Genomic DNA, 11,348 nt, shown 5'->3' on the forward strand with positions numbered 1-11,348 from the left:
TCTCTGACTGCCTCATTTATTCACTCGCTCATTCAAGAAATATTTTTGTGTACTATGCGGAACAAGACAGATGCATGCAGTCTGTGCCTTTAAGGAGCTCTACAATGAAATATTTAAATTTCTGGTACATAAGAAGGTGGGACTGACTTTACATTAATCGTGGAGTGAAAAAGTGTCCCCAGAAGGAGTGGCATTTAAGTCTGGCCTTGAAGAATGAGCATACTTAGGCAGGTGAAGGGAGCTGAAAGAGTATTGCTGGCAAAGGGAATAGCATGTGTGAAGGCCGTGAGCGAGGGCAGTCATTTGAAGGCCACGAGGACATGGAAGACAGGCCAGGTCGTGTTTCAGGAAGCCCATTGTGAATGCCCTGGTGAGTTGGGGCTTGGGGCAGGGGGCCAGACTGAGGTAGTGAGGTGGCTACCCCAGTGGTCTGGACAGAAGACAGCAGCAGATGGACCAGGATGGTGACCTGGGAAATATGCAGATGGACTTGATATGTGTCTAGGAAATAAAATCAAATAAAAGAATAAGGTGATTGAGTAGAGGAACCAAGACGGTGACGTAGGTAAACACCAATACTCACTGCCTCCCACAACCACATCAAAATTACAATGAAACTACAAAACAACCATCATTCAGAACTGCCTGAAAGCTGGCTGAATGGAAGTCCTACAATTAGAGAAGTAGAAAAGAAAGCACACTGAGACTGGTAGGAGGGGTGGAGGCACTGAACAGGCTGGTCAGACACACACATGTGCCATTTAATTTTAATTGCAAGGGATATCTTGGCTGCAGAGGCACCCACGGTGAGGAGTAAGGGGTCCCAGCCCCATATCAGGCCCCCAGCCCAGGGTTCCAGAGCTGGTAAGAGAAGTCCCCATAACTTTAGGCTGTAAAAACCAGTAGGGATTGTGGCTGAGTGACACGGAGACCCAGAGAGCTCCTTTTAAAAGGCCAGAGCATGAACTTACTTGGACTTAATCCCTCTGAGCTCCAGGGCTGGGTGGCTTTGGGGGACACTGGGACATACAGGGAGGAGTGTTTGGCATAGTGGCAGGAACTCGGGGGTGGATTTCTCCCAGACAGGGGGTGCTTGCAGGTGTCATTGTTCCAGTGCTGGGTCCTCCTCTCCCCCTCTACTCCTCTCCGCTGCCCCCACCCCCATCCCCGGTCGCAGAGCTGACTGGCAGCCATATCTGAGTTTCCATCAGCCTGGCTCACACTGTTTGCTGCCCACTGGTGATTCCCTGAGACCCCGACCCATCCAATTTGCAGCCCCTTTCCCCCCCAAGCTATTTGCTGCAGCTTTTCCATATGAAGGGCCTGTCCTGGCTCAGGTTTCAGACTTTGCTAAAATCTCTCAAACAAGCAGCAGCTGGTGTCAAGGTGCCCTAAACCTATCAATAAAAGGCCCAATACCCAGGACTAGCACTAGCCTGCCTTGCTTCACATCTTGGCCTCGCCTGGGCACTTCATAAGCCCAATACAAGTAGCAGCCATCTACAGACCTCTCTGTAGCTCCTTCCAGGTGGCCCCAGGCAGTGTCTGACTTTGCACCTCCTAGAAGGCCTCAGAGCCAGTGCACCTGGTGGATAGCTTCAGACCATACCAGATTACAACTCTACACATCCACAAGCAACACACCCAAGAGGCAGATTCAGTGAGCACCAAAGCCTTACTAAAGCAGGTCCTGTTCCACAGTGGTATCTCCTGCACAGCTGCTCTTCCACTGTAGTTGCAGCTGGTTCTCACAGCCAATTTGGCCTAAAGGTCAATTCCTCCCAGTGACACCAATAGCAATCAAAGTTTAACTACAAGACTATGACATAGCCCACACAGGGGCACACCTACAGTGCCAGTTCAGGTGACTGGAGAGGTTGAGCCACTGGGCCCTAAAGGACACCTATTACACAAGGGCATTGTACTAGTTCCAGAAGACATAGCAGATCTACCTAATACATAGAAACAAACACAAGTAAGCAGCCAAAATGTAGAGATAAAGAAACATGTCACAAATGGAAGCAAGCAAACTACTGGATACAGAGTTCAAAACCATGGTTATAAGGTTAATCAAGAATCTTAATGAGAGTTTCAAGGGACTTAGTGAGACTTTTAAGGATCTTAGTAAGAATTTCAAAAAACATGAAAGGCACCAGTCAGAAATTAAGCATATACTAACTGAAATAAAGAATAATTTACAGGGATTCAACAGTCAAGTAGAGGATTCCGAGAATCAAATCAACGATTTGGAATGTGAGGAAGGAAAAACCACCCAATCAGAAGTGCAAAAAGAAGGGAAAATTTTTTATTTTATTTTATTTTTTTAAATATATTTTATTGATTTTCCACAGAGAGGAAGAGAGAGGGATAGAGAGCTAGAAACATCGATGAGAGAGAAACATCGATCAGCTGCCTCCTGCACACCCCCCACCGGGGATGTGCCCACAACCAAGGCACATGCCCCTGACCGGAATCGAACCCAGGACCCTTGAGTCCGCAGGCCGACGCTCTATCCACTGAACCAAACCGGCTTCAGCAAGAAGGGAAAATTTTTTAAAAAAATATGAAGATGGTGTAAGGAGCCTCTGGGACAACTTGAAGACTACCAACATTCATATCATGGGGGTGCCAGAAGGAGAAGAGAGAGAGCTATTTGAAGATATAATGACAGAAAACTTCCCCTACCTGGTGAAAGAAATAGTTACAAGTCCACGAAGTGCAGAGAGTCCCAAACAAGAGAAGCCCCACCAAGAAGCCCCCAAAGAAGCCCCACCAAGACACACCATAATTAAAATGCCAAAGGTTAAAGACAAAGAGAGAATATTAAAAGCAGCAAGAGAAAAGCAGTTAGTTACCTATAAGGGAGCACCCATACGACTCAGCTGATTTTTCAACAGAAACTTTGCAGGCCAGAAGGGAGCAGCAAGAAATATTTAAAGTGATGAATAACAAGGACCTATAACCAAGATTACTCTAGTCAGCAAAGCTCTCATTTAGAATTGAAGGTCAGATAAAGAGTTTCACAGACAAGAAAATACTAAAGAAGTTTATCACCACCAAATCAGTATTACATGAAATGTTGAAGGGTAGTCTTTAAGAAGAGGAAGAAGAAGGAGAAAAATATGAACATCAAAATGGCAATAAATACATATCTATCACGTGGGAGGGTCCCGGGGCCTCTCGGTTCATGTGTTGTGCACTAACCCTTCTTGGCCGTACATTTCCTCCCTGTACTAACTTCCTCCAACTCCTCCTGGAATGAGATGGGGCATCCTCTCATCCCCCATTCTCTCCCTCCCTTCAGGCCCAGAATGCTCTGCAGTCTGGAGAGATGGTTGACATGGAGTCATCCAGGTTCGTAAATTCCAGTCAAGGCACTGGGGGGAACATGTGCATAAGACCAGTTCAAATTTCCTGCAGATTTGGGTCACAAAGAAATCAGGTTCACAGCTTGGGAAGCAAATCAAGGGCCAGCCTGAGAGCAACTACTCTCCCATCGGGTCCCTTACGGGTCACCGAGAGTGCACATGCCCCGCTTTGGGGGACACAGCCCCACAAAGTGTCCCTTAGGCTGACCCACTGGTGCAGCAATTGAAGAGAGTTCAGAATCCAACCAAACCCGAGGGCCTTTCAGCCTCCTGGTGACACCTCCCGCCCATTAGCTCTGCCATTTAACAGCTCACTGACGAGGAGCTCTCACTTGCCATCACACCATGAAGCGCTGGGTGGGCGGGGGCGAGGACAGCCCAGCTCTGCGAGCCTGGCCCAGACACCCGCTAGCTCAGAGCTTGTCAGCATCCAAGTGACAGCACGTGCCCCCACTGCCAGGCGTCCAAGCCAGCTCCACACCCAGCACTGTGCACACTGAATGAGGGCCAATTTAGGTGACTGTGACTCTAAAATAAACTGCCAGAAACTTCCTCTAGCACCTGACTCCTCACCACCTTCCGCACGTGGGGAGGTTGGGGCTCCTGACTCCCCAGGAATCCCAGATAAGCCTTAGATTCACCTTGTGACTGGGGCCACTTGGGGACCAGGTGTCACCAGGATGTACTCACTGTCCCAGGGCCTCCCAGCCTCCCAGTTTTCTCATGCCTCCCCACCCCCACTGCCCATCCTCCCAGCCTAAGGCACCTGCCTACTGCTGCTGGGGAGCCCAGCAGGGCTTAGCTCAGTGCACCCCAAATCAGTGGAAATGTACGAGGCCTTACCATTTGGGGACCTGACTCTGGCGTATCTCCCAGGGACCTCAGCTGCCTCCAACCAGCCTCCCCACCCCCATGGGACCTGACCTCCGCCTTCAGACACCCCAGAACTTAAGAGCACCCAGGAAGAACGTGTGTGGGACACTAGCTCATAGCTTTCCTCTAGGATTCCACATTAAAACCGACCCCACAAGCTGAGGACTAGGTCCCCACTTCACCTCAGACAGTGCTTAGGTTGGGGGCAGTGGATGGGACTGCTGTTTTGGGCCTTGACTGTCCTGCCCCTCACTGCATTTATTCCAGGATGACAGCAGCAGATGTGGAGCTCACGGCACCCCTGCCGCTCCATCCTCTGGGCCTGCCAGCAGCCAGTGCTCCATTGTCCAGCCACAGCAGGAGGATGAAAGGGCAAGTGAGACATAAGAGCAAAACTGAAGTTGCTGACCATTAGGAAGTTAGCTTTTTTAGGGAGGCAAGTATTATCAGAAGGGATCTTGACTGCCTTTGAACCCAGAGGTCAGAATCTATATATATAAAAGCCCAGCGACCGAACAGTGGAAAGGGGTGGGGGGTGGAGGGGACAGGGCTGCCCCTGCCTTAGAGCAGCCACACCCCGAGGCTGAGTTCCTCGGCAGTTTCTGAGGAAGAAGCTGAGAAAGGCACGCTCATCCAGCCCACCCCTGACCTGGCACCAGCTGACCCGCCCTCCTCTCCCCCAAAAGGCCACCTCAAACTGCCCATCCAGGGCTTCCCCGTGTCCCTCTCAGAGCCCTGTGGCACTTCCTGCGGGATGGCCTGTCAGCTCCTCCTGCCTGGACTGGGTTTCACAGGCTGTTGCCAGGTGACCCCACCAGTGAGGCAGCCAGAGAGGCAGGTGGGGCCACAGGCGGAGCACAGACCAGACCGCGGGCTTCAGACTGGCGCCTGCCCCTCCCCACCGATGAACGCGCTCTCAGGCAGGTGGCCTTTCCATGCGGTGCCTCGGTGTGTCCTTCGAGACCAGGGGGACTGGTGTGAGGCTAGCCAGGCCGTCCTCCTCTCCCTCTGCCAGGAGGAGGCCCAGGAGGGTCCCGCTCACATCAGTGGGCACGGAGCGCCTCTGAGCCGCAGGCCTGCCGAGTGGCAGCACAGGGCTGGCTCCCCCAAGGCCGGAAAGGCTGCTACCTCCCCTCCTGCTAAGAACAGACCCGCCGGGCCCTGCAGGCTTTGGCACGTCTCCACAGCATGTCTGGGGCCAGGTTACTGGGGGCCATGCTGTGCCCGGGGCCAGCAGGTTCCTCCCAGCAGGGGGAGCACGTGTGTGCACAGGGGTGTGTTCACACATGGGGGAGAGGAGAGATGTGTGTCGGGGTGTCGGTTGGTGGGAAGGAAGTGGAACAAGCCGTAGACAAAGACCATTTTCACCTGAACCAAAAGCATGGCTTCAGGCTTCCTGTCCCTGGCTCAGCTGGCTCTGAGAGGCAGGACCCAGGGACAGGAGCGGGGAAGGTGGGGGGTGGGGGTGGGTGCCAGCGGGGCCGGGGCAGAGGCTCCAGCTGTGCGAGGCTGAGAAGAGGCACCGCCATGGGTCTGGCTGGGGCAGAAGTGCCAAGAGGAGGCCAGAGGCCAGCAACTCTCAGTTGGGCCCCAGGGTTCCTGCTCCCAGGCTGGGGGGGGGGGAGGGAGGCAGCGCCTACCTGTACCACGGTGGGTGGGTGCTGAAGGCCTGGAGTCATGGGTGGCAGGGTCCTGCAGCAGGGCACTCATCCGGTGCCCCCTCGGGGTCCGGGCCCAGAGCCCACCTGGCCTGCAGCTCCAAGCGCCATTCTGAGGAGGATCTGAAAGGAGAGGGCAGTGGGAGGGCCGGCAGACCTCGAGCCCCAGGCACATTCCAGGGGCCCCAGGAGGCTGGGAAGACAGCTGAGGGGCCACCATTGGACCAGCCCCTGACAGGAAGTGACCGGACTGAGGTAGGGTGGGCCCAGGCTGGTGGCACGAAGAAGAGCATGGGATCGGGCAGTGTGCGGGCAGGAAGCCGTCACACACGGGCTCCTGAGGACAGAGCCAGGACAGGGCCGGAACCCAGGCAGGCCCAGGTTCCTGTGGGGTCAAAGCTCTGGGGACCTGGCAACAGGTGGGGGAGAGCTGGGCACTGAGGTGAAGGGTCTGACCGGCAGGCAGGATGGGAACTGGTGGCTTCGGGTCATCCCTAGGCCCTCCTGGGGGACTGACTGTAGGTGCGGCAGGCAGGTAGTGTCAGCCACCCCCTCCGAGTGCAGGACCTCCCGGGGTTCACCCTGTAGGCCCTGGGCTTCGGGGTGGCCAGTGCTGAGGTCCCCGGGCAGATGGCGGGATGTGGGGATTGAGGAGAGGGTGGTGCTGTAGATAGGGGGCGGGGAGTGGAGGGCTTGAGAGTGGCTCAGGGTCATGTGCAGGGGCTGGTGGCCAGGGGGTGACTCTGGGAAGGGTGAGGAGGAAGGCAAGGCCATGTAAAGGGAGGTGCCAACAGGAGAGAGATTTCCAGCCCAGGATTGGGGGAGGTGCCCTGCAGGAAGGTGGGAGAGAGAGAAACACCTGAATGGGAGAGAGGTACACAGGCAGGAGGATGCTAAATAGAGACAGGGAAGGTGCCAGGCAGGATGTGAGGAGGGAAGATGCCAGGCAAGGGGGAGGAGGGAAGATGCCAGGCATGGGGGAGGAGGGGAGGTGCCAGGCATGGGGGAGGAGGGAAGATGCCAGGCAAGGGGGGGGAAGGAAGATGCCAGGCATGGGGGAGGAGGGGAGGTACTAGGCAGAATGTGAGGAGGGGAGGTGCCAGGCGGGATGGGAGGTGCCAGAGAAGGGGGAGGAGGGAAGATGCCAGGCAGGGGAAGGAGGGAAGGTGCCAGGCATGGGGGAGGAGGGGAGGTGCCAGGCTAGATGGAAGGAGGAGAAGTGCCAGGCAGGATGGGAGGAGAGAAGATGCCAGGCAGGGGGAGGAGGGAAGGTGCTGACAGGATGGGAGGTGGGGAGATGCCAGGCAGGGAGGAGGAGGGGAGGTGCCAGGCAGGGGTGTAGGGCAGAGGGCAAGGATGCCAGGCAAGAGTTGAATGGGAAAGTGCTAGGCAGAGGGGAGGTGACGAGGTGGAGTAGGTGCCAGACTGGAGGGAGGAGCGTATGGTACCAGGCAGGAGGGCGCCAGGCAAAAGGAAGGAGGGGAAATGCAGTGGGGAGGGGGATGGTACCAGGTAGGGAAAGAGGGATGAGGAGGGGAAGCAGCCGAGGGGACGGCAGGTGGGAATTTGGCATCATGGAAGAGGTGCGAGACAGGGGACAGGAGGAAGAGGTACCAGGCTGGGGCTGGGGTGCCAGGCAGGGGGCAGGGAGGAAGAGTCAGGAGTGGGGGAGACATCAGGAAAGGGAGGGAGCATCCGGGCAGGGAGAAGGGGGATGCCAGGTAAGGGGAAGGTGCCAGGCAAGGGATAAAGAGGTAGATGCCAGGCAGGGGAAGAGGGATGCCAGCCATGGAGAAGGGATGCCAGGCAGGCGGGAGGAGAGGAGAAACCAGGCAGGGGGGAGGAGGGATGCCAGGCAGGAGAAGGAGGGGTGATGCCAACAGAGGCAAGACGGGTCCTTCCAGGCAGGGAAGGCGGGGGCGGGGGCGCAGCGCGGCCCGGCGGCGTCTCCGCCAAGGGCCTGGCGGCCGAGCGGCACGGGTCGCTCACCTGCTCCCCCGGGACGGCCGGGAGCACGGCCGCCTGCTCCCGCTCAGCGATCGGCTTGGCCGGCGCCTGCGCCGCTGCAGCCCCGAGAGGGGGAGGCGCAGGGAGCGTCTGCAAAGAGCGAGGAGCTTAATAATGAGTTAGGGATCAGAGCAGGCGCCGTTGCCCCATCTAACCGACCGTGTGACCCCCACGGTGGGAGCCCCAGCCGCGCCCTGGCCTGTGCACAAACGCGCCTTAGGTCTGCAGATGCACTTCGCGCCCACGGATGCACACAGGCCGTCAGAGCATTCTATGTGACCCGAGACGTTATGCACTTCAGGGCCATACACACGCACACACGCACACACGCACACCTTGGCGGGGAGGGAGGGGAGGCCTTAAGTTCCACGCCAGGTTTAGGGTCAGGCTCTAACTGATGCCCCCAGCCCCCAATCTTTATGAGCTCGCCCACTCCTGGTCTAATCCAGGTCCCTGGTCACCTTTACTCACGTTTCTGCAGGCACTCTAACAGCCAAGAGGCGTCCTTTCTGGGCATCCAGCCAGACCAGGGGGTTCTGATCACTCCGTGAGTACTCCAAGTACCTTACGTCAATGGAATCATATAGTATTTGTTCTTTTGTGTCTGGCTTATTTCACTTAACAGAAGAATTTCCTTCCCTGTAACTCTGAAGACGATCCCCCTGCATGTGTGTGTACAATGTGTATGTACAATGTGTGTGTACAATGTGTGTGTACAATGTGTATGTACAATGTGTGTGTACAATGTGTGTGTACAATATGTGTGTACAATGTGTGTGTACAATATGTGTGTACAATGTGTGTGTACAATGTGTGTGTACAATGTGTATGTACAATGTGTGTGTACAATGTGTATGTACAATGTGTGTGTACAATGTGTGTGTACAATGTGTATGTACAATGTGTGTGTACAATGTGTGTGTACAATATGTGTGTACAATGTGTGTGTACAATATGTGTGTACAATGTGTGTGTACAGACCATACTTTGTTCATCCATTCACCTGTCTGTGGACAACTGGGCTGCTTCCACCCTCCGGCCACTGTGGGTACTGGTAATGCTGCTACAGCCCTTTGAAAACACGCACCCATTAAACCGGCCAGAAACGCCCTCAGCTCAGCCCCAGAAAGGTGTTCAGTTCCTCCCAGCCCCATGACACTTGATGCCTCACCCCGCGCTCCTTCTGGTGAGGGGAGGTGCGTGCAGGTGAGTCACGCTGCCCTTCCTGGGATGCTGGCCTGTGAACCAGGGACTCCTGGTGGTGCAGGGAAGGGTGTGGCGGTGGATATTGTGATGTGGGAAGGCTTGCTGAGTGACCTGGGGGACAGATGGACAGCCATCTGGAGAGTGGGGCTTGGGTGGCTTCCCATGATAGGGGCCCTGGTGCCCTAGGTCAGTGCTGGCGTCCACTCCTCGGGGCCAAGAAGAGTTCGTTTAGGCAGTATCCAGCCTCTTGCCCCCAACCCCTCCCCTCCCATCACCAGCTATTAACTTGGTGGAATAAGCTTCCCAGAATGAGCCCTTCCGATGGGACAGATGGTGAGTTTCAAAAGTGAGCAGAATGTGGTTCTGATGTAAGGGTATGTGTGGTGGGGTCACCAGAGGAGCCCCCAGAGGGAGAGCAGGCAGCGAGGGCACAAGTGGGGGCAGCAGCAGGCAGCAGACCAAGAGCTGGCCTAGGCCTGGCCCAGACGGGGCAGGCAGAGCAGCCACAGGGGCAGTCCCGCTCCTCTGACCATTCCCTGCCCCCCCTCTCCTCCTCCCCCTCACAGTCAGTAAGGAAACCACCAGGCAGCCTGGATCAGGGGTAAGATTATCAGGGATTAAGCCCAAAGCCCTTCCAGTTGACTTCCCAGGTGGGCGGGCAGCATGCCTCCTTCCCAGCACGTACCACCTTGTCATTATCCCTCAGGACTGCGAGCTCCAGGAAGGTGGGACTGAGGCTTGTTGGCCTGGACACCCAGAAGCCAGCACAAGCCTGGCACAGGATAAGGCTCAGGAAGGGTTCGAGGAGGATGCAGATAGGGGGGCCATGGCTGTGGAAGGGGCGGCAGTGCAGCCCAGGAGAGCTGGGGGGGCAGGGGCTGAGCCAGAGGCTGGGGTACACCAGGCTTGAGGTAGAGGGCCGAGACTCAGTCCCTGGTGAGGCCCAAGGTTGTTCCTGTATCACCTCTTGTACAGCAAGAATTTGGAACAGCCTAAATGTTCATCAACAGGTGGCAGGTTAAATAAATGGTGTGACAAGTATAACCAGGTGACAGGAGGCAGAATAAACAGATGACATGATCAATACATCATTCAATGCATGTTATCAAACAACGGCAAAGCTCTCTGTATACTTACAGAGAAGGATCTCAAAGGTAAGGCGTGTGAAAAAGTGCAAGGCGTGCAGAAGAGCATGTAAAGCATGCTAATGTGTGTGCACGCACTCACACGCACTCACACACACAGTCCTCTGGAAGTGTACAAAAGCAACTGGTGGCGGAGGTTGCCTCTGGTGAGGGCCTGGAGTGTGGGATTGGGAGGGGGAAGGGATTTGAATTTAGAATATTTTATCCATTCAAAAAATAAGTAAAAGTTTACAAAAATCATCTATATCACCATTTCAATTTTCAATATATTTTGAGCACCCACTATGTAAACTCAGACCACAGAGCTATGTGCCTCTGACCACGAACCCATAGGGACCCTTGGTTAATTTCCCACGTTCGTTTTGCCTTCCTTCCTCCGGCCTGTATTACTGTGGCAGGCACCACACTGGGCTCTGCGGGGCAGGGATGAATGAGAGCTCTCAACCAGACGGGAGCGATTAATACACATAAACAACTCACTGCACCAGCTAGAAGGGACGAAGTGCATGCAGTCACAGAAGCTAGTATGAATGCTGCAGGGGACAGAAATAGAATGGAGTCACCAGGGGGTGGGAGGAGAAGGAATGGGGAGTTAGTGTTAAATGGAGACAGTGTTTGTTTGTTTGTTTTTTAAATTTATTTTAGAGGGAGAGGAAGGGAGAAGGATAGAGAGATAGAAACATCATTGATTGGCTGCCTCCTGCACACCCCCTACTGGGGATCAAACCCAAAACCTGGGCATGCGCCTTGACCGACAATAGAAACAGCGACTTCTTGGTTCATGGGTAGACGCTCAACCACTGAGCCACATGGGCTGGGCTGGGGACAGCTTCTGTTTCATGAGAGTAAGTAGTTCTGGAGATGATGGTGGTGGTGGCTGCGCAACAATATGAACGTACTCAATACTGCTGAACTGTGCACTTCAACATGGCTCGGATGGTAAATTTTGTTACTTGTATTTTACCACAATTTACAAAATGTTTAAATGCTGGCAGAAAGAGGTGAAGAAGTATTTCCTCACCTTCATCACGTGTCCAGCACTGTATCCGAGTTTGGTCTTCCAAACAACCCTGCATTTACAGAAGATACAT

At 54.7% G+C, this 11,348-nt stretch overlaps 1 long non-coding RNA gene across 2 annotated transcripts; it reads right to left on the reverse strand.

Moving 5' to 3' along the window:
• LOC129151425 (uncharacterized) lies at nucleotides 1–9,123 on the reverse strand. Of its 2 annotated transcripts, none has more exons than XR_008558109.1 (5): nucleotides 9,078–9,123; nucleotides 8,378–8,470; nucleotides 7,889–7,996; nucleotides 5,882–6,022; nucleotides 1–501 (listed from the first exon to the last, which is right to left on the reverse strand). It is a non-coding gene; the product is annotated as an uncharacterized LOC129151425 (long non-coding RNA). The 2 variants fall into 2 exon arrangements; XR_008558108.1 differs by lacking the exon at nucleotides 9,078–9,123 and adding an exon at nucleotides 8,910–8,988.
• Nucleotides 9,124–11,348: the final 2,225 nt, after the last annotated feature.

Source organism: Eptesicus fuscus, chromosome 14 (genome assembly GCF_027574615.1).
Source record: "Eptesicus fuscus isolate TK198812 chromosome 14, DD_ASM_mEF_20220401, whole genome shotgun sequence".
In the NCBI taxonomy this organism is placed as follows: domain Eukaryota; kingdom Metazoa; phylum Chordata; class Mammalia; order Chiroptera; family Vespertilionidae; genus Eptesicus; species Eptesicus fuscus.